This window comes from Schistocerca nitens, chromosome 3 (assembly GCF_023898315.1).
Source record: "Schistocerca nitens isolate TAMUIC-IGC-003100 chromosome 3, iqSchNite1.1, whole genome shotgun sequence".
Classification (NCBI taxonomy): Eukaryota; Metazoa; Arthropoda; class Insecta; order Orthoptera; family Acrididae; genus Schistocerca; species Schistocerca nitens.
Window position 1 is genome coordinate 170,888,140 of NC_064616.1, and position 22,670 is coordinate 170,910,809.

Here is a 22,670-nt window from a genome sequence, read left to right on the forward strand (position 1 = left end):
GCTTTGAAATAGTTCACTTTTCAGTGGCTGTACAGCCACTCCACTCTGCGATTCTGTAATTTTTATGTGGCTGAAAAGTCTTTTCTATGTTGAATGTATTCAGACATCTACAGAATTCTTTGCTATAGAATTTTGCTCTGTTCATCATGTACTGGAATGATAAGTACCGCTAGTATCGTCAGGAAATTTTTGTTGAGTCCTCCACTCTAAAATCGATAGTTGATATTTGATTATGTGAAATGCGGGAGCCTGGGCAGGGCGGAAGTGGTGTAACAGATTATTCCCATGTCCTCCAAAAATGTCCGTGTTTCAACCTGTTTCTTAGTGGACAAATGGTTCAAATGGCTCTGAGCACTATGGGACTTAACATCTAAGGTCATCAGTTCAAATGGTTCAAATGGCTCTGAGCACTATGGGACTCAACATCTTAGGTCATAAGTCCCCTAGAACTTAGAACAACTTAAACCTAACTAACCTAAGGACATCACACACACCCATGCCCGAGGCAGGATTCGAACCTGCGACCGCAACAGTCCCGCGGTTCCGGACTGCAGCGCCAGAACCGCTAGACCACCGCGGCCGGCAAGGTCATCAGTCCCCTAGAACTTAGAACTACTGAAACCTAACTAACCTAAGGACATCACACACATCCATTCCCCAGGCAGGATTCGAACCTGCGACCGTAGCAGTCGCGCGGTTCCGGACTGAAGCGCCTAGAACCGCTCGGCCACCGTGGCCGGCCCTTAGTGTACAACAATAGTTTATTGAATGTACCGAAATTCCAAGACAGTGTGGGCATAGTCTGGAAATACAATCATCGATAAACAAAGATATGAGCTCAGTGTTTAGTTAAAGGACAGTCAGTTAGCCGTATTGGCAACACTGCATGCAATGTAGACTAAAGTTGGGGAATAGCTCGATGACCGAAAATGTGTAGTACGAAACTGGAGACGTATACGGAAGGAACCATACCACGAATAAGAAGTTCCAGCTCGAATGTGATCACTTCCACAAGTCGGCGTGTGTAGAGATGGCGAATGGATGACGCATTGATTAGTCGCTGCACGACGTAATTGCTTGAAGCTTCCATCGAACCGTGAATGAGGAAATACTGTTGTTGGAGTGGAGCACGTGCTATAGTCAGTATCTGAGACAGTCGGTGTCTCCAATTCCATACGGTTAGTTGAGTCTGAACAGATCTCAGCTAATTTTGAGTTACAACATGTCGTCTCAGAAGATGGCGTCCTTGAAAGTGGTGTATATTTGTATTATAAGAAACCTGTCGTCCCGGTCTGTCCTGCAGCACAGTTCTATTTAACGGTAAAAATTATACATTTGTTGTCGGGAACAAGACGAAGGATAACTCATCAGGCAGTATTTGTCTCTTCAAAGCCTCGTTTGCCCAAGCTGCGAGATATCGGCACAGTTTTCGTCATGCTAGCGTATTCTTGTTGGTAATCAGAGTATTGGAGATTTGCTGCTCTTCCGCAGATGTTCAATTTGCGTAGCTCGTGTCAGGCGGTGATTGCAGAAACGGGTTGTTCGGTATGTTGATTGAGTTCTGACGTCAGCTATGTCACATTAACTCTGTGAGAATCCTCTTCAGTATTCCGAGATTCCGATCAGTGAGTAATATTTTCCGTGCTGCGTACTCTTCACTCATGATGTTTCACACGACTGATCTATGAAATCTTTCTTTATTTGTATCATTACACGCTTAGGTTAATAATAACAAATATAGAAATTGCGAGGACGACCTACAGGGATCAGCATTTGAGAATAGTAAAATTGCTTGCTCCATACCGTGGTATACACTGTGAAATAAAGAGCGGTACACAAAGACACAGGTGATAAACAATTAAATATCAGAATTTCAGCAGAAATAACTAATAATACTTCTGTGAATTTTATGTCATTTTATTCGGAGGAAAAAAGAGAAGTATGTTGAACAGTGTTGCTTTCCTTTTCCCTGGTCCTATCCCGTATCTTCAGGGGGTCGGCTTCTTCATTTGTATTTGGCAATGTTAGTGGCAGAGGCTGGCCCGATGCTCTTCCTGTCGTGACCCCCTTCCCTCTGTGTACCACGTCTGTCTGCATCTGATGTTATCCCAAGTGAAACTGTGGCAACGTTTTAGATATGTTTGCGAATCGTGTAGGTGAGACAAAACTTTGACACCAGTCCGGTATTCACGTAGTCGGACGTGGGAAACCGCCTAAAAACACATCGAGGCTGGCCGGCCCTCTTCGTTAACCCGTCTAGTGCGTTCCATACGGGTCTGGGGCGCATCCCCAAATCCCGTAAACGACGTGCAGACGCGCAGCTATCCGGACGGGTTGAAGCTGTGGTAATGCATATTATTGGCATGATTGCTAGGAGTCAGCCAAATATTTGGCGACTTAAATGGGTATAGCGACTACTAAGTCAAGATCACCACATTCGCAGTAGTTCTCTCTCCCTTCTTCATACTGTTCTTTACCCCACATGTCTGTTCCTGCCATGTCCAGCGGTTTCCATATCGTCTCGGTCTGCTCACCTCCCTCAAACAGTCGTAATTACCTTACAATAGTTGCCTCTATACGTCGATGTATTTGCTGCAGTTAGTCGGATAACAATAAGCCATCGTTAGAAGTTAGAGAGGTTTCCAATTTTACCTCGGCGATATCCGGGCTATTCTATGGACGAATACATAATGCACAACTTTAAAACGTAGTTTAGAATGTAATGACCAGTCGACATCGAGGTAGCTAGAAACAAAGCGCTTACTCGTATATACAGTTAGAGGATCATAACTCCAATTTCACACTGGCCTGAAGTAACCGGTAAGTCCGGACGAGGACTTGTGCTTTGTCGTCTCATACAGGAAGTAATAAACGGACGTTGTCTATAATTTCACATCTGGTCGACATTTACGTCACTCGAGACGGGGGACTAGTTGAGAGAGGATGATTAGCGAAAGAGAACGTCATGGTCTTTTTGAAGCAACACCAGGAATTCGGCATAGGTCTATTTGGGGAAACTATGGGAAACGTAAATACGAGTTATTCGACTGGGATCTAGCCCTGGGTCTCCAGAATACAAGGATAGCCCTTTACAACTAAACATTTCTCGAACCTCACATCCTAGAGTATTCAGGATAAGTTTCCTTTGCTCTCACGTAAAGCGACAATCGCAACACACGCGAATGAGCATTTCCCATCTAACGTAGAGGCTGTCTCGAACACAGGTTTTCCTTGTTGTGGAACTATCAGTAAACACCAAGTGTTTCCAGCGTGATCGCAGCAGGGATCTGTGAATGGTAAGAGTTTTCGATGTGCAATACTTTTGGGGTTCCTACACAGCCTAGTAAAGAGATCGCAGGTTGTGTTCAGTGCAACAATTACATGCGGTAGCGGAATATTGTTTGGCACTATATACTTTATGCGCAATGTCCTGTCATTCTGGGACGGAGCGAAAAATGCTTCTCAGTTATATCTGACTTCTGATCTCCGTGCGAATACGGGCAATGCCGGAGGGTTGTGGCGTCAACCGTATAAAGCAGATTTTCTCCCGTCGTTCTCCTGGATTCCTCATCGTTTCGCGAGATGTTCTCTGAGGTTCTGCGTACATCGTAGCTCTCTCGTCGTTACGTGAAACTCTACCAACTAGTAGAAAGAGCTCGTGGAAATGAGCATGACTTCAGAAATGTAGTTAAGCGCTTGTATCTGTGAATTGGCACCCGGCAGCTTAACGACTACTAATAAGTGCGAAAATTTCCTTCGAAATGCGAATGCGCTGCGTGAATTGCTAATAGCTAAAGCTTAGTAAGAGTCTGCTCCGCTAGCACAACGATTATTATAGATGGTAAGTTTTGTGCAAATTAAACCATAATTTAACGTTTAAAGGATTGTTTTACTTCCTCGATTCGGCGAATATGCCACTGTTTCCGGAGGCTTCGGAGTACGCGTAAGAAGTTCTATGTGCGACTTCTCTTCCGACCTCAGTGATTGAATTCACAAACTTACCTCACATGTCTCAGTACTGTTGACGCATTAAAAAAAGTGTCAATGCAATGAAAATATTTAGCCGGCCGTGGTGGCCGAGCGGTTCTAGGCGCTTCAGTCCGGAACCGCGCGACTGCTGCGGTCGCAGGTTCGAATCGTGCCTCGGGCATGGATGTGTGTGATGTCCTTAGGTTAGTTAGGTTTAAGTAGTTCTAAGTTCTAGGGAACTGATGACCTCAGATGTTAAGTCCCATAGTGCTCAGAGCCATTTGAACCATTTGAAAATATTTAATGAGGGTTACAGTGTGAATACCTTGATGCCGTACATAATACGATTTGGAAGTTTACATGTTTCTCTTCGTTAGTTTGTCAAGAAAGAATACCTTGCCAATGACATTGTTTTGTATCTGGAACCGCAAGACCGCTACGGTCGCAGGTTCGAATCCTGCCTAGGGCATGGATGTTTGTGATGTCCTTAGGTTAGTTAGGTTTAACTAGTTCTAAGTTCTAGGGGACTAATGACCTCAGCAGTTGAGTCCCATAGTGCTCAGAACCATTTGAACCATTTTTTTGTTTTGTATATCAGTCCACATACTATCTCGTGTAACAAACTCGCGCCGAAGGGAAAGGTGCGCGCTATCTCGAAGGGAATTTTTGTCATTAAATAAACCCCGTGACATGGCCTCTCTTTAGAACTTCACATTGCGTTTGCCTCGACGGCTAGTTTCATATTTTACCAGCGTCAACCGTCTATTATAGATTAAATATCCAACTGTTTTTTTTAATATTTGGCACGAGAATGGTGTTTTTAGGAGATTTTGTAATTCTTTTAACGATCTCTTAAACAACAGTGTCATCAAAAGTGGACTGATTTGCTATATTTGCCAACATTAGATGTTTTCTTTTTGCAAGACACTATATCCGAATACTGTTGGAGACAAGGAAAGCAATTGTAAGTCCAGCGATGTACAGTTGTGCCCCTGTACCATTCATTACACATGCAGTCAAACTTCTGTATATAGCAAGGGGTGCTGGAAATGCATCAGGAATGAGTGAGACTCAAATCCCAGTCCGAGTATCTTCATTTAGGTTTTGCGTGGTTATCCAGAATTGGTTAAGGACAATACCATGATTGTTACTTTGCAAACGACACAACCGATTTTCATTCACTTCCTTGCCCAGTCGGAGATTGTATTCCGTCTCTAATGGCCTTCTTGTGAACGGGGCTATAATCTACTTTCAGAAAATCTGTAGTGTGGAGATCTTTGTATTTTAGTGTTCCGTAAATAACTTGATATGTCACAACCAAAATCCCCCCCCCCCCTTCCCAGCGTTCTCGTCTAATTTGATTAGTGCTCCCTCTGCAATGACCTACCCGTCTACGAAACGCTTGACTCTAACCTACCTTCCTTTCAGTTAGACAACCGGTATTGAAAGGCTGCAATCCTTGACTGATTTCTACGGTTAACAATTCCTTTACAAATTTTTTCTTGCGTGTTGAAGCTACGTACGTATTTCACTAGGTCGCCACCTAATTCTTTTGTACATTAAATGTATTCGCAATAGCGAATACGAGCAGCCATCAGCTGTAGAATGGAATGATGACAATGAAAACTTGTGCCGGACCAGGACTTGATCCCGGATTTCCCGCTTATCGCGAACGATCGTCTTACCATTTGGATGTCCGTGCGCAACTCGTGGCCAGACGGCAACTTCCGTATGTCGGGAACCATGCGTCTACAACCTGTACTCGTACATCGATTATGTATATTCCGTACAGAATAGAAATTTTACTTGAAAGTTGCTTGGCCGGTGTCGACGGATAAATGCGATATTGCAGCGCCTGTGTTAGTCCGAGTTGCAATGAAAAGTTCTTTTGGACATGCATGCACGTCCAAAGGAACTTCGCATCGTAATTCAGAATAACACAGGCACTGCACTATCGTATAATTCTTTTGTATCCAAGGCGTGAATAACTGTTACTGCACCGGAGCAGATATTAATAACATTTGGCCGACTCGATTAATTTGCCGCCACGTCGAAGCGGTGCTGTCTCGGCAGTGATTCGAGCAACTTTTCCTCGCCGAATGTCGCACAGGGGGAGCATTAACGAAATTCCCTTGTAATAGCGGTGGGCGCGGAGGGCGCTTTCTGAGCAGTGGTAGCCGCGGGGGCGCGCGAAAAGCGCGCAATTATCCGCCATTCATGAGCGGCGAGCGCTTCGTGTCAGGAATGTGCTCCGAGAGGCATCTCAGCCAGGGAGTAAATTTTCAATATTCGCAGCTGCGGCAGCGGCCGTTAGTTAATCTGTGTGCTCCGGACGTTATCAGCACTATTAGCGGCGCGAGGAAAAGCTAGCGCATAAAATTACCATCAGCAGTTTAGCGGTGCGCCGTATCGAGCTGCGTGTGCCTAAGCCGTTAACGCCGCCAACAACATTGGGCTCTTTAAAATAATTTGCCGAAGCGGTCCCACGCCGTTACATAATCGGGATTTCAGTGTTGACTCGTCCAGTTGTTGCTGCATTTGCTGCAGCTTCGAAAACGAAACGGAAACTAAACCGAGGCCCTGTTTGCGGAAAGACATGCCGTAAAAGCTAGCACTGACTGAGCGGTGCACTCTGATTTCGCTGTACACTATGAGTTATGCACCCCGGCCTCCGTTATCTTATTTACGACGTTGATACATCGGCTACTGTGAACAGGAAAATGATGCTAAACGTTCCATTGACGGTGAGTGCGCGGAAGTTGTCGATCGCATTCTTTTGGAACTGTGAACTGAGTCGTAGGTTATTTTCAGGAAGCAGTGCGCTTGGATCTCATTATCTTTCGACTGGGAAATGAAGATCATTTCCCATTCGTGCAAGCCGAATGCACCGAGCTACTCATATTCCCACGGAGTTGGACTGAGGTTCTGATTAATTTTCCCAGGGTGTTTCTCCAAAGACGGCTCATTCTTCCTGAGTCGTTCAGTAGAGCCGTGCGTCATCTCCAATAACCGCTCTGTCGTCAAACCGTTAAAATGTAAATCATTTCTTCTTATTTATTATAATACAGAAATTAATTCGTGTGGTTTATTACAAAGTTTTTGCATTATCACTTGCTGCTCCTTCTACCAATAAATGAACTACATCTGTATTATTTATCGTACGAAACGTGACATACTTTACACCATTCGAGGTATCTACATCTACATGGATACTCTGCAAATTTAAGTGCCTGGCAAAGGATTCATCAAACCACCTTCACAATTCTCTATTATTCCAATCTCGTATACCGCGACAAAAGAACGAACACCTATATCTTTCCGTGCGAGCTCTGATTTGCCTTATTTTGTCATGGTTATCGTTTCTCCTTATGTATGTTGGCGTCAACAAAATATTTTCGCATTCAGGGGAGAAAGTTGGTGATTGGAATTTCGTGAGAGATTCCTCCGCAACGAAAACTAAAGATTTTCGGCCAGTGGCAATACGTAAAGTGTGAATATTTTGCTGCATGTTATAAGCTATAATTTTAGCTACCTAGATACTGAAGCAACTACGGTATTTATTAATGGAATAGTATAATCTTTTCTACAGTTTTCTACCCCGTAAAGAAAAGAGGTAAGTGATTAAGCACGGCCGGCCAAAGTGGCCGTGCGGTTCTAGGCGCTGCAGTCTGGAACCGCGAGACCGCTACGGTCGCAGGTTCGAATCCTGCCTCGGGCATGGATGTGTGAGATGTCCTTAGGTTAGTTAGGTTTAAGTAGTGTTAAGTTCTAGGGGACTAATGACCTCAGAAGTTGAGTCCCATAGTGCTCAGAGCCATTTGAACCATTTGATTAAGCACATGTAAATATTCGTAATGAAGCTTTCCACAGAAATACGTAGCAGGTGTGCTAAAGGTAGCCGCTACTCTCCTAGCACATTGCCATTTGACCGAGGGCTGTGGGACTGGAAGTGACGGATTGAGGTATCACATTTGGTACATTTGCTGTGTATTTTGACTGCAAATCTTAACTATTACATATTTTAAAAAAAACTATTTCTTCAGCATTTTGCGAGATTAGAATTTACGGACTATAACAATACAGCAAAATACTCGACTTCTACGTACTATTTCTTGCCGTAAATACTAAGTGTATTAAAACATTGAAATCCTATCTAACCAGCCTACGTCACTAAGGTAACTTTGCCAGAAATCTCTTAATAACGTCTTTATTGTCCTGTAGCAGTTAATCTTTAAAATTGTAAACTTCCCAAATCTCCACACTGAAAGCTCCTTCTCTACTGGTAGTATTAAATACCATATTTCCTTTTTCAGTAGCATGGTATCATAATTACATAATTTGTGAAACTGCGTGCATAAATCTAAATCTGTACTTGACACTAGCAGGAGTTGCTTTTACCTGTTTTGCACCGCTTTTGTTGATTTGACCGATGCTGTGTTTTTCATTTCTAATGAGAAGACCTTGTGTCCCGATCTAAATTTTCTAATTTAATTGACTATGGGTTTGTATTTCTGCTGTGGCACTTAAGTCACATCTCCCATAAATCTGTTACTAAATGGAATTCATCACTACTTACTCAATTTCAGTAGGTAAAGAAACGTCCATCAATGTTAACATATCTATACAGGGACAAACTTTTGAAAGAAAACTTGCTGTTTAGCGGCCTTAAGCGTAAAGATTATTACAGATATTCTTTGTTGTCTTACCAATAGTGGAAGGATAATATTGGAGATTCTTCGACGCACTTGTGATTCTTGTTAACGGAATGAAATTTTCATTTACTATACGGAGAAGTGAATGGAGAGACGGATAATTCTATACAATTGTTGGCACCGTGGAGAGATATTTCGCAACAACAGGTGCTTTTGGGAAGTGTTAGAGAAAGAAAAAGGTCGAGTATTTTATACGACGGATCAGTGGAGAGAGCATATCATTAGCAGAAAAAGCTCGTGTTTTAGTCTGTAACATTTTGCTTTGATGCGTTATAATGAGAAGCAAATACGCTATTAACGTTTCAATAAGTTCATGTTTGAATTGTACTTCAAGTGTTTCTCCGTGTCGACTCGCAGAGAATAGTTACATTAGCGCCAGATGGAGGCCCGGCTTTCTCTGGTGCGAACGTGTTTAAAAATTCTGTGAGATCTTAAACTTCACACAGACGCGACGGCAAAAAGACCTTCCTGCGTACAGATGCGTACCTGGAAACTCTTAAAGCTTTTTAAATAAAATAAAGGTTAGTATTATTTTACATCTTAATTCTTCATGTCAACATTTTTTTTTGTCAACATAGTCACCCTGGTGACGAAAATATTTCTCCCAACGACAGGCTTTGTCGTCGGAGCCACAACCTCACCTCTGCTCGCACTGCTTCATCACTATCTGAGTGAAGTCCTGGGAGGTGTTCTTTAAGTTTCGGAAATCTGATGGAGTCAAGTCGAGACTGTATGGAGAATGATGACGATTGTAACCCCAAAGCTTCGGATCATTGAGTATGTGACAGCGCTCGTGTATGGTCTCGCTTTGTCATACTGTAGGAGAGGGTACTCTATGTATGGACGAACTCTTCGAATTGTAAACTCGGTTACAGCATGCTGTTTCTCACGCAGCAAAGTAATTATACTCTGTAAGAGTTTCCACACAAAAATTCCAAGACATTACTTTTCAACATGCCCTTGTAGTTTGAAATAAGTCCTTATGTACAAAATTTTTATGTTGTTATTAAAATTTTTTTAGTCATGACTAACGGAAGCTGTGAACATGCCACTCGAGCAACTTGAAGCCTTTCGTTCTGTCACTAGGCTTGAAAACATTGCTTCTAGTGTTGTTATTATTATCCCAAAACATTTGACAGATTGTGCTTCCCACACACGAGGGTGAGTATGATTCAAAACTGTGAAGCAACCGACTCGGCATCTGCACTAAGTTGTCAGCTGGTCAAATAGAATGCGCCTTTCCCTGATAGTCGTGTGTGGAAGTTTCCACATGGAAAAAGGCAATACTGTAAACGTACCGAACATGACTTCCTAGCGTAGCAATTTAAAAGTACGGGCCAGCATACTCATCGTTGCAGTATTCAATTTGTTTTCGATTCTTTGTTTAGTGATGTAGTTAGAGAGTTGTCCCTCTTACAGGAAATTATCATTTTATACTAGAACTCGTCCCGAAAAAAAGTTTCGTTTATAATTTGCTCAGACTGATCTCACATGTAGAAATACATAAATCTGTCACACAGGCTGCCCTGATACAGATTTTGCGTTTTTTTCATCTCTACAACCAGAAAGAGTAAAGATTCCGTCGGCAAAGCCACATGTATGCGATGACATATCAGTTACAGTTATTCGCCACTTTTGTCACACTCTTCATAGAAACGTCGTCTTTCAAACAAAAATAGTCGTTACCTTACAAAATTTTTCTCATTCCAACAGATTCCGTTACATGTACAAAATATTTCGGACTTATTTTTATGTAAAAATAAATTGACAGCGTCCCAAAGGCGCACTAAACTATTAAGCTGATACACTAAAGCTGCGTAAGGAACGAAGAAAAATTTCCTCTCTTAGCAGAACAATTATAAATGATATCCATATAATTCCGATGGGATTCGTTTTTATTGATACGCGTATTAATAGGCTACGCACGAACTGCTGTATTTCAGTGAAACTGTTCTAAGTGGACTACACGAGTTAACATAGATTCCTGGATATACAGAGTGTTACTGTGAAGCATCTTCTGCAGATGTACTCGTAAGATTTGTGTAACGTTCGGAGGTACTGCAGTTTCAAGTTACGAAGTGTGCCCAGGCGATCACAGTTCACTGTTATCTGCAGATAAAAGTCTAGTCGAGTAAGACAGATCTACTTTCCGGGCGGGAAGGCGTGCTGGTCCCCGGCACGAATCCGCTCGGCGGATTAGTGTGTAGGTCCGGTATGCCGGCCAGCCTGTGGATGGTTTTTAAGGCGGTTTTCCACCTGCCTCGGCGAATGCGGGCTGGTTCCCCTTATTCCGCCTCAGTTATACTGTGTCGGCGGTTGCTGCACAAACACTTTTTCCACGTACGCGTACATCATAATTACTCAACCACGCAAACATTTGGGGTTACACTCGTCTGGTGTGAGACGTTTCCGGAGGGTCCACTGGGGGCCAAACCGCACAATAACCCTCGGTTCGGTGTGGGGCTGCGGTGGAGTGGGTGGACTGCTGTGGTCTGTTGTGGGGTTGTGAACCACTAAGGGCTACGGCGGGGACGAAGCCTCTCCGTCGTTTCTAGGTCCCCAGTTCCATACAATACAATACAATACCATACAAGATAGATGTATGCTATAGAGATGACAAGTTACCTACTCTTAATACACTGTTGCAAGACCAGTGCCATCCTGTGCAGCTCTTATCCAGTATCTCCAGTAACTTATCTTTAAGTCTCTCCTCCACCCGGATGATTATTAGTCTGGGCAATCTGCGCGCCGTCAGCTACGCTGCTGCAAGACATATACATAGTTCAGTTTCTAACTTCAATATTTGACTTATTGCGTTAAACCTTTAACGTAGGGTTACGTCTCTTAAAGAGCAGATTGTTTTTAAATTCACTAAATAATTATATGAAATATTTAAAATCAAATTTTTGTTGTCCCTGGAAGCCGTTAGTTAGGCAGCCTGTAACTGGCACTGATCAATTTATCAGTTTTGTAATGTAGATTATGTGCTCACCTAGGTCGCTCAAGGTGTGCTGTTGATCCTGTGTCACGATGTTTACTGATGACGACGGACTAGACAATATTACCATCATATATACTCTTATATAGATAATTTATCAGAAAGCTGTTTTTTCACTCCATCGATTTGTCACTCCTAGTTGGAAGAACTACTACTAATTAAGTTAAAGAATTTGCTGAACTTCTGTTCGCGTACCATTCAACAAATGACTATTGAACTTAAAACATTAGTCGTCTTCCGTGCAATGGAGAAAATGAGTACGACAAAAGTCACAGAACAAAAGACGCTTTAAGCAAAACTGCCGGCCGTGGCAAACGTGCACTTCCATAACGACAAAACTGTCTAGAAGCAGTTACGTTTCGCTGTTCGGTGTTTTATGAGTAACATCGGTCAGTTGTGATAGAGCAATTTCGCATAAACTGGACGATGGATTGCAGGCGTTTTCATGAAGCGGTATTTAGAAAGAAGCTGACCGCGTTTTAGTTTTCGTTTTCGGCGATGTAAACTGAGCGTTCCAATCGGTTTATTGCAGTCCATCTGAAAATACCAATACTTTAGAGTGATTGCAGAACTGCGGAGTTTCAGTTATGCAGTCGCCTGAAAAAAAACATATTGAAAACTTGTGGTTTTCTAACTCCGTCATCAGTTAAATAAACGCGTTAGCGTATTGTGTATTTAAATTCGAGGAGTAATAAATATGTTACTATTGTTACTGTTATTTGGTGGTGGTTTATGTAGGATGATGTTGTTCCTACTTCGAGCAGTGATCATAATAAAGTTGAGGCATGTGTATGCCGTGCAAGGATACACTTTATTCCTTAATGTGACGATAGATTTCTTTGCTTACTGAGTTTTTCACTATCAAGGAACCAATATTAATCGATTAACGTCTCATCAAAGCCGTGGTCATTAGAGATGGAACAAAAACCACAACTTAATATGGATGGATCCGAAAATCATCAGCGGCCTTTTTTTTAAAAAAGAATCAGCGCGGCATACACTAGAACTAACTGAAAGAAATTGCACTAAGAAATAAACCCAATTTCTCCCGAATCCGCACCCATTGTCGTAACAAATACTAATCTCTGGAACTGATACAAAAATTTTTAGAAAAGTAATGAATTCACGAGAGCTACAGTAAACTTTTTTTAAAATTATGAGTTGGCACAATTGGGTCGTTGTCTTTATAGGTAGGTCCGAGTACGTGTGCAGATTTATCCACTTTTAGGCGAGGTAATAATTGGAGTTTTTTTAGGAAGGTTTAAAGCGAATTTTTATCTGTCCCTTTTTTTAATAGATGTATTTTACGTTTATTTTTGGTTGATTTGGATGTTACGTATTTAGTCTCGCTACAGCGACCTGGTAATCACTGATCCCTGTATCCGTCATGGTGCTCTCCGCTTGCTCACGATTATTTGTTGCTAAGAGATCAAGTATGTTTTCTCAACCATATATACATAGAGTGGGCTCCAGAACTAAATTTTCAAAATAATTTTCGGAGAAGGCATTTAGTACGGTATCGGACGATGTATTACGTCTACCACCGTCTTTAAATATGTATTTTCAACAACATTTCAAGAATAGGTTGAAGTCACCGTCAACTGTAATTGTATGATAATGAATTAAGGATGTGTCCGCCTTTTTGCAATTACGCAAATTATTGTTTTGTTTTATCACCCAAACAACTTTCAGCACAGTTGTGGCATTCTCAGTGCCATTTTTTTATTATTGCCTTCCTGATATATGTACTAACACCATAGTTTTAGGTTAAGGAATGTGATACACCACATTTTGTTACCATTTAGATTGTATGTGCACTTCACACTTTACGTTACATTGTGTGTGTCCTGTGCCTGCCAACCAAAATCAGCTATGGTAGGTCTAAATTAGTACACCATGTCATCTGCAAAAATGAGGTATGTTAGAAGATCGTCTGCGTTGAATCCTTTTGTTTATAATAAACCTTTAAAATGTATGTGCTGGTAAAATTCGTAGCTTATGTCCCTTTTTGGTCATACATTTTAAAGCTTGTATAATAAACAAAAAAATTCAGTGCAGACGGTTTTCTAACATCCCTCATGTTTTGTAAGACATTCTCGAACTTCTTGCCGCGTCAATTCAGTATAAGACCTCGAGCTTTCGACGATTTCCTCCATCGTCATCTTCAGGAGCAACTGAATGAGCCTGAAGACGACGTTTGATTGGTCGGTACTTACGTCGTGCCGTCGCAGATGGTGTCAACGTCTGCGACAGCATGAGTAACCACCGCCCAATCAGAAGACGTCTATAGGCTATATAAGGCCAACACAGCAGCGATTTTGACAGTCTGTTGCTCCTGACGATGTCGATGGTGGAAATAGTCGAAAGCTCGAGGTTTAACCCTGAATTGACGTGGCAAGAAATCCGAGAATGTTTCATAGGCTACAATAGTGTCGTCGTGATAGATTTCGTTCTCATCCCTCATTTTTGCAGACCACATGGTGTACTAATTTAGACTTGTGGCTGCTTTTGGTTGGCAGCCACAGGAAACACGAAATGTAAAATAAAATGTAAGGTGCACATACAATTTAATTGACAACAAACTCTGACGTATCGTATTCACTGACCTAAAAATAACCTGTATGTATGTATTTCAGCAAAATAATAAAAAAGAAACACTGACGATGCCACAGCGGTGGTGAGACTGTTTTAGTGAAGAAACAAAAGAATAATTTGTGTACTTGCGAAAAGTCGGACCCAACCTCAATTCATTATTATTCTGAGCAAGCACGGTAACTGAGTTCAAACTTCCAGTACGATATAACTATGTGAGTTGGGTACCTGTTTGAAATGAAATTCAAGTTTTCTTTGAACTGCTCAGCAGCTGTATCATCTGAGTCGGGGGTCGGTAAAATGAACCAGATGTTAATTTATTCCGGTCGTCAGGCGTAACGTCTACCCACAATAACTCACAGGAACTATCTACTTCAGTTTCACTAGAAGAGTAAATATTTCTAACAGCAATAAACACGCCACCACCAACCATAATTTATCACTCTTTTTCTGAACACCTTTAGGTCCGTTGTAAAAAATTTGTCTGAAATTATCACCGGCCGTAGCCATCTTTTAGTAGCTATATTGTTGCTTGAGTGCTTTCTACTAGCGCTTGGAGCTCTGGTTCTTTTCCGAGGTAGCTACGACAATTTATAGCTGTAATACCGATTATTCCTAGGTCTACCATCGTCTGTGTTTGCCCTGAATCCTTTCCAGTTAGCGATCTGTCGACTGAGTAATTTCCTTCCCTAAATTCTAACTTTCAGTCGACCTACATCCACTTACGAGACTAATGTTGCGAGACAATGTATGGCAACAGTGTTCGAGCTGGCATTTGTAAGAGCCAACGTTGTTGCTGATATTTAAATGGTCTTTGTTATTCTAGGCTTATAAGCGACGCGAAAGCAGATTAACCGTGGAGTGTCCCGCTCGGAATGGAAACGGTCTGTCGCACACTGACTTAAAAACTTCACTTCGCGCTGGCCGCGTATTAAAAAGTTTGCGTTGTTTTAGGGATTTAGAGGCCACGTGTCAGTTAAAAGCCCATTCGGAAAAGTTTTAGTCGCAGAGAGCGAGAACGTTGGTGGAAACTTTAAAACACCTCGTCTAGGAAAATGTTGACACTTTAACGGCCGGCTTGAATGCTCACCGCCGGCCGCGGTGGTCTAGTGGTTCTAGGCGCTCAGTCCGGAACCGCGCGACTGCTACGGTCGCAGGTTCGAATCCTGCCTCGGGCATGGATGTGTGTAATGCCCTTAGGTTAGTTAGGTTTAAGTAGTTCTAAGTTCTAGGGGACTGATGACCACAGATGTTAAGTCCCATAGTGCTCAGAGCCATTTGAACCATTTTTTTTTTTTGAATGCTCACCGTTTCCATCAATGTACACTGTACTTTATTTCCTCCTCGCAAGAGAATGGGAACCGAAACTGACGCATGTGTTCCCGGAAGCGAGAAAAACGCTGGCAGTTTTCAGCTGTGGCTAATGGGTATATTTCTTTGCAAGTCCGGCCGCTATCAAGGACAATTACGACGCAAACAGCTTTCGGAGTTAGAGCATACCATCTCACAATCAGCCCTTTACTGCGGTTTTTGGTGTGTATTTGTGTGTGTGTGTGTGAGAGAGAGAGATAGAGAGAGAGACAGAGAGAGAGAGAGAGAGAGAGAGAGAGAGAGAGAGCGAGAAGGGGCGGGGGGAGGGGGGGGCGCTGCGAGCACCCGCACCCGCAACACTGCTTCCGTTTTAATCAACGCTGCACATGCCTCGCCAGCTCTTTTAGCCGCTGGTCAGCTGAAACAGCTTTCGGAGCAGCCGAGAAATTGTCTCCTGTGTGTTACCCTGCACGTGTTTCATCTTGGTAGATTTGCTTCGGGCTTACTTTTCTGGCTTGTATTCGAGTTCGCTAGGACTAGATTGTTTCGGTGTTTACACGATTTGGTGTCTGCAGCACCTTCTATGTTCATTTTATTTTCTAGAAGCAGTTCCTGGACTGGGTAACATGACGTGTTAGGAGTCGTACTCGAGAATGTACAGCGAAAAGGAATATGGCACAGCACACCGTTGGTAGGAAGGAAATTATACTCATGTTAACCCGTTCGTGACCCAAAGGAGTGCATCCAAAAAATGGTTCAAATGGCTCTGAGCGCTATGGGAATTAACTTTTGAGGTCATCAGTTCGCTAGAACTTAGAACTACTTGAACCTAACTAACATAAGGACATCACACACATCCATGCCCGAGGCAGGATTCGAACCTGCTACCGTAGCGGTCGCGCGGTTCCAGACTGTAGCGCCTAGAACCGCTCGTCCACTCCGGCCGGCTCTGAAGTAAGTAATAGGAACTAATGGTACATTAAGTGATCAGTGCATACGTAAAATCTTTAGTGTAATCTTTAGAGTTTGGATTTGCAGACTGCGATATACATCGACGAACACGTTGTACCGCTACTCCTGCTTTAAGTAAATAATCGGATGAGCACAGTGCGGCTAAAGAAACAGATATCAGGTCGATCGTTTCCTTCCTTCTCGTTGTTAAGTTTAAATTAAGAATTTTAGTTATGATATACGCATTGCTCTTCAATTTAAATTAAGAATTTTAGCTATGATGTACGCATTATAGCTGAGATAAACAATTTTAAAAAATGAGCAAACGTAGAAAACAAATTGTGCAAAACTCCTAATGAACGTTAACAGCCTCGCCAAGTGGTCGCGCGGTTAGAGGCGTCATGTGACTGATTCTGCGGCCACTCCCGTCGGAGGTTCGAGTCCTCCCTCGGGCATGGGTGTGTGTACGTTGCTCTTAGCATAAGTTAGTTTAAGTAGTGTGTAAGTCATAGGGACCGATGACCTCAGCAGTTTGGTCCCTTAGGAATTCACACACATTTGAACGCCAACAATTTTAAATTTACAATAAATAGTAAATCCGCATTGCTTACGCCACAAATTTTAGTAAATATAAAAAGAACAAAATTTTGAATAAACTGACCCATGTAACGATGAACGCGTTGTTGTATGATGCACGAGCCAGTGAGCACAAGCATCTTTTTAAATGCAATTTGCTTCAAAATGCTATGAGACGAAGCGGCCATTTGGAAACACTGTAATTACTTTTTTGATGGCTTGACCACACTTATTTTTATTATTTCCAAAATCACCGCATTTCGACATTCCGTTCACTTTCAAAGACAGTGTTATGTAAGTCATACAAAATTGTTCATTAGACGCATTGTATCTCGTCGACATTCTCCATCACGAGATATTGGCAAACTGTCTCGTGATTGAGAATGTTGACGAGATACAACGTAGCTATCTAATGAACAATTTTATATGACTAACATAGCACTGCCTTTGAAAATGACGAAATGTCGAAACGCGTAAGGTGATCTTGGAAATAAATTTTTAAAAAATGTGGTCGAGATACCAGGAAAGCCTTTTTTAAGTTTTATTTTACTAGATTTTTGCTGGAAATTACAAGTTTTCGTTTCAGATGCAGATATGTTGCGCTTTATTACGTTGGTACGTTTGCTGGCAATATCCTACTCCAAAATGGGAGTCTAAGTACAAGTTGTTACCCGCCTAGGAAGCCGCGCGCGTTAACGCGACCGCGTCCGGCACGGGGAGATATGCCGGCTCTGGATCGAATTCACCCGCCGGATTAAAGACGAGGGGTCGCTGTGCCTGCCAGCATGGATGTGGTGTTTAGGTGGTTTTCTTCATCACACTAGGTGAATACCGGGCTGGTTCCCAGGTTCCGCTTCAGGTACCCGCTACATTTAGAACACTATCACATTTGCATTCAGAATTTACTCCATACGCCGACCCTACAGCCTGGCTACACTGCTTCTTGGGGGGGGATTGAGGGAGAGATGAGTAGGAGATTGATGACCTTAGCTATTTGGTCTCCTTAACAACTTACTGAGCATCAGAGCTAGTTGCGTTCAGTAGGTTGATCGTTATATTTCATGTGCACAAGCGTACTCCGCGACGTTGGAACCGACAGACTGTCAATAGTCCGTTAGCGTTCACTGAGTGCAACACGAGGAGAAAGTGGAGATGTTGGACGCATTACACATTTGAACGCAACACCGCAGTTGCGCGGAGTAATATCGCCTCTTCATAAAAGCTGCCAGAGAAGTAGCTGTAAAATAAAGCCACTTCCGTCCGCTACTCGTCGGTCAAAGACATTCATATCGCGCTGTTTACCTCCGGCCCAAGTTTTCATCTAAATAAACGACGTGCGGGAGGGGCGGTGGGGAGAGAAGGGGAAGTCGACGTGAATGAAAAGTGTCCCGGATGCTCTCGCCGCTGACAGCCGTACAGCGAACCAGAGCGCGCCCGTGCGGCGACAAAAGGAACTGCGCCAGCATTGTGCTGCTAAGAGCCGAGTTTATGAAGATGGGCTGTAAAGCGGCGGGCGACGGTCGGCGCCAACTCCGGCCGCGTTAACCGCATTCAGGGCCAAGAAACGTTCGCCGCGGATTGATAGCGGGCCGGTCTTAAAATGATTTCGCTGCTAGTCGGCAGTTCCCGGGGCTCAGACCTCCGCGCCGGTCACCAGCGGCGCTGAAGGTTACGAAAAATGTGTGTCCGCCTAGCACTCTGGCGCGTATAATACTAATGGAATTCCTGTGTTCGTTGCGCAGAGCCCTCTCGCGCAAACGGCATCGGCACCCTAGCGTAGATTTTCAGAACTCTCGACGACAGGCTCGACATTGAGATGCATCCGAGGAATAATAATTATGAAATCTGGTTAGTTCCATTCGAGACCATTATTTTATAAGAAGACGAATTTGACCTAGATGAATGCGCACGTATCTCCTTATCTCCTTCCGCTATGAGAGAGAGAGAGAGAGAGAGAGAGAAATTTATAATCGTAACTGAAAAGCTGGGACATTCATCGATTGATTCTCCCAGTAACACGGATTCGTAGGGGAGGCTTTTGCATAACCCTCTATTAGTTCGAGGCGTCGTAACAAAACACCTGCAGTAATGTGAATCTTTTTAATGATCGATTCAGAAATTATTTATGAGAAATTCAGTCTATTATTCAGGTTTGTTAATATAATTCTCGTTCGTAACGGAACGATCACCGTATCTGACTGTAATATGGCGTATCAGGTTTCGATCCTGTCATTGTCAAGGATTTTTATTTGGTGAATTGATTGGAACGGGATCTGTTCTGCCTCGTGAGATCGACTGAGGAACTGTAAGGGGCATTCAGTAAGTAATGCAACCCATTCTTTTCACTGCCAATTTCGGTTTAAAAAATGCGGAATTTGTTGTGAGACATCGTCGAAGCCGGCCGGAGTGGCCGAGCGGTTCTAGGCGCTACAGTCTGGAACCGCGCCACCGCTACGGTCGCAGGTTCGAATCCTGCCTCGGGCATGGATGTGTGTGATGTTCTTAGGTTAGTTAGGTTTAAGTAGTTCTAAGTTCTAGGGGACTGATGACCTCAGAAGTTAAGTCCCATAGTGCTCAGACGTATTTGAGCCAGCATTCCGTGGCTGTTTTCTGCGGGACAGCGCTCGACCTCATTCTGCTGTTGTAACTCAACACACTCTACAGACTGTCGACATGCTGCCTCAGCCTGCCCGATCACCAGATCTGTCTCCCATAGAGTGCGTACGGGACATCGCCGGACAACTCCAGCGTCATCCACAAACAGCATTAACCGCCCCTGTACTCATCGACCAAGTGCAACAGGCATGGAGCCGCTTCCCACAAACTGTACAACACAATGCATGCACGTTTGGATGGTTGCAGTCAACATTCTGTCGGTTGTACGGGCTATAAATGTACCAGCATTTCACATTTGCAACTGCTTATCTCGCGCTTACGTTAACCCTTGATCGTGCAATGTTAGTCACTTAAATATGTTCACTAGACAAATTTACTCCAGAAATTTTATTACTCTACATTAATTATTTGTTGGTATTGCGATTTTTTACGTCTGTGTATATCAATAGATGGTTAATTTGCTAGTGCATTAACTGTTGCGGATATTTTCCGGTAATGGCCCACCTAAGGTGGACCATTACCCGTCCCTATCCTCGGGGACGTGTACGGGGTTGCATCCAGCAGAACCACTGGAACAGTGCAAAGTAATTAATTGTTTTTCTCACTTACCAAACTTAAACTATTAACTATAGGTCCTCATGCTGCTATTTACCACTGGAGCACCGTTACTGTTATCTGTAGGAAAGTTTAGGAAAACTAAGAGGCAAGTCTTCTACCAGATCCTGTTCTTAGGCTCTTTCTATCTACTCCATTGCGCTGGGTAGCATACGTCTCCGTCGCTCTCACGTTCTCTCTTTCACCTTCCCAGAACAATATAAGTGAAGTGCTTGCTTCCCGAGATTATAAACCCATGTTATTGTTTGGGATTGCGAGACTTCTGTTAGTATTGGCTAGGTGTGGTTTTTCTTACCTCTTTGTCACCACGCAGTAGCTGTTCTCCCTGATAGTTACACTAAGCGAGTAACTTTAGCTAACTCATATGATCTCTATCACGAAGTAACTGATATACATTCCGACTAGCGATGGCTTGGTGCTCAGCTGCGGCAGCTCGTGCGTGTTTTGGACGTACAAAAACAAATGCTCGGGTGTACCAACCTCTTCACCACATTCAGAGGCTGGTGTCGGCCGTTTATCAAACCGGTGGAAATGTGCCGGGTATGGCCCATGACTCGTAAGAACATGACATCTGAGGTTTACACTGCACAGCTGTGTGTAGTGTTTCTCGATTTCTTTTCTCTTTTTAATGTGTGTCGTTTCGGTTATGGTGTTAAGGCTTATTGGACATTTTTTCTGTGCTAACTTAGAGAAAATATTTATTTAAACTATTTTATATGAATTGATTACTCTGAGACTAGAACGAAGGTATCTAGCGTATCATTTACTGTGTAATATACCTTTATATGAGAGGACTTCAGTAAGTACACTGATCTGTAGAACTTAGGGACGAAAGTAAATTTCACGCTATAAGTCACCACTACGTAACGTAGCTCCATGAAACTTGGGCCACGCATGGAAAGAACTGCTACAGTGTAGTACAGAATGTAACTGAATGGAATACGCAATGAGACGAACAATGCTGCTTGTACCCTCACGTGGCGAGAGCTGGGAACACGTAGTCCACCCAGAAACATTGCTGAATATGATCGTTTTGGTGGTCCGGGTGTTACGGTGAGGGGAGGCATAACGTTTCATGGGCGTACACGGTACTCTCACCATTCAACGTTACAATGACACTGTGCCCCTTTCCCACACACGTCTTTTAAGATGTGCTTTCGGCCTCGACTTCGTTTTTATAGATGATAATGCGCTCTTGGAATGAGACGATATTTCCTCCAACGTAAATCCCGTGTAGCACGCGTGCGATGCGATGGGAGGACGTATTGCAACACGCCCACTTGCACCGACGACCATCCAGCAGCGGATGAATGGAACGCCTTACCACGAGAACTCCACACTGTTCTTGTGGCCAGTATGGGAGCGCATTGCAGAGCGAGAATTACAGTGATCACACTCACTATTAAGAATCGTGACCCGCCTTTTGTAATGTCCGGGGGACCATCGTTAATCGCGGCCACTCCAGTGTAATTATTGTCTTTGAATAAAAGTGTCGTTACTGTTCGCCTCATTGCGTTTTTCTTTCAGTTAAATTCTGTGCTATACTGTAACAGTTCTTCCAATGTATGTTCCAAGATTGATGGAGCTATGTTACTTGGCAGTGACACATCATGTGGAAGCTATTTTTGTCCTTAAAATTTGCACCCCACTAAAAATTCAGTTGCACAGGTCGTCTCACGCTAAGACCATTGCTCAACAAGAGTATCGCATTGCCGGAGGAGATTACATGGTGTGGGTCCCCTGTAGACATAGTTCCCCTGCTGTGCCGTTAACAGATCAATCACAATCTACCGAGGAAGTGACGTGGCAACTGAAAACTTACCCCAAAGTGGAAGAACCAGGAGAGGACGATTATTGTGGGCAAAACTTCTAAATTGCAGATAAATTTATTTGTAGAACGTTCCGGCAGTAGTTCACAGAGACTTGTTGAGAATGCTGAAAGATAGTGTTCTGTATCTATGCGATTTTTAAATGCAGTGCATTATTCGATGGAACTTACTTGGGCTGCTATGATAATGTGTAACTTACTTTCTGAACTCCCCTCGTATTTTAGATGGACTGTAAGCCTCCGGTCGTCGACAGGAAGTACAGTAGTCTGTGTTCTTGGTGTCATAGGACCTCCAATGAGGTGTCAGCAACGAATGTGCACATTTCACAGCAAATTTTTCTCTCGGAACTACACACCGTGAGTAATGGCACTGCTAAAAAAAATTACTTTTTACTGCTTAATTGACGGCATCGAGTCAATGGGGACGCTTTCGTTCATATCGCCGCAACTGTGACAACACATCAGTGCCATATCTGCTAATCCCAATGATTCTTGGCTAAAG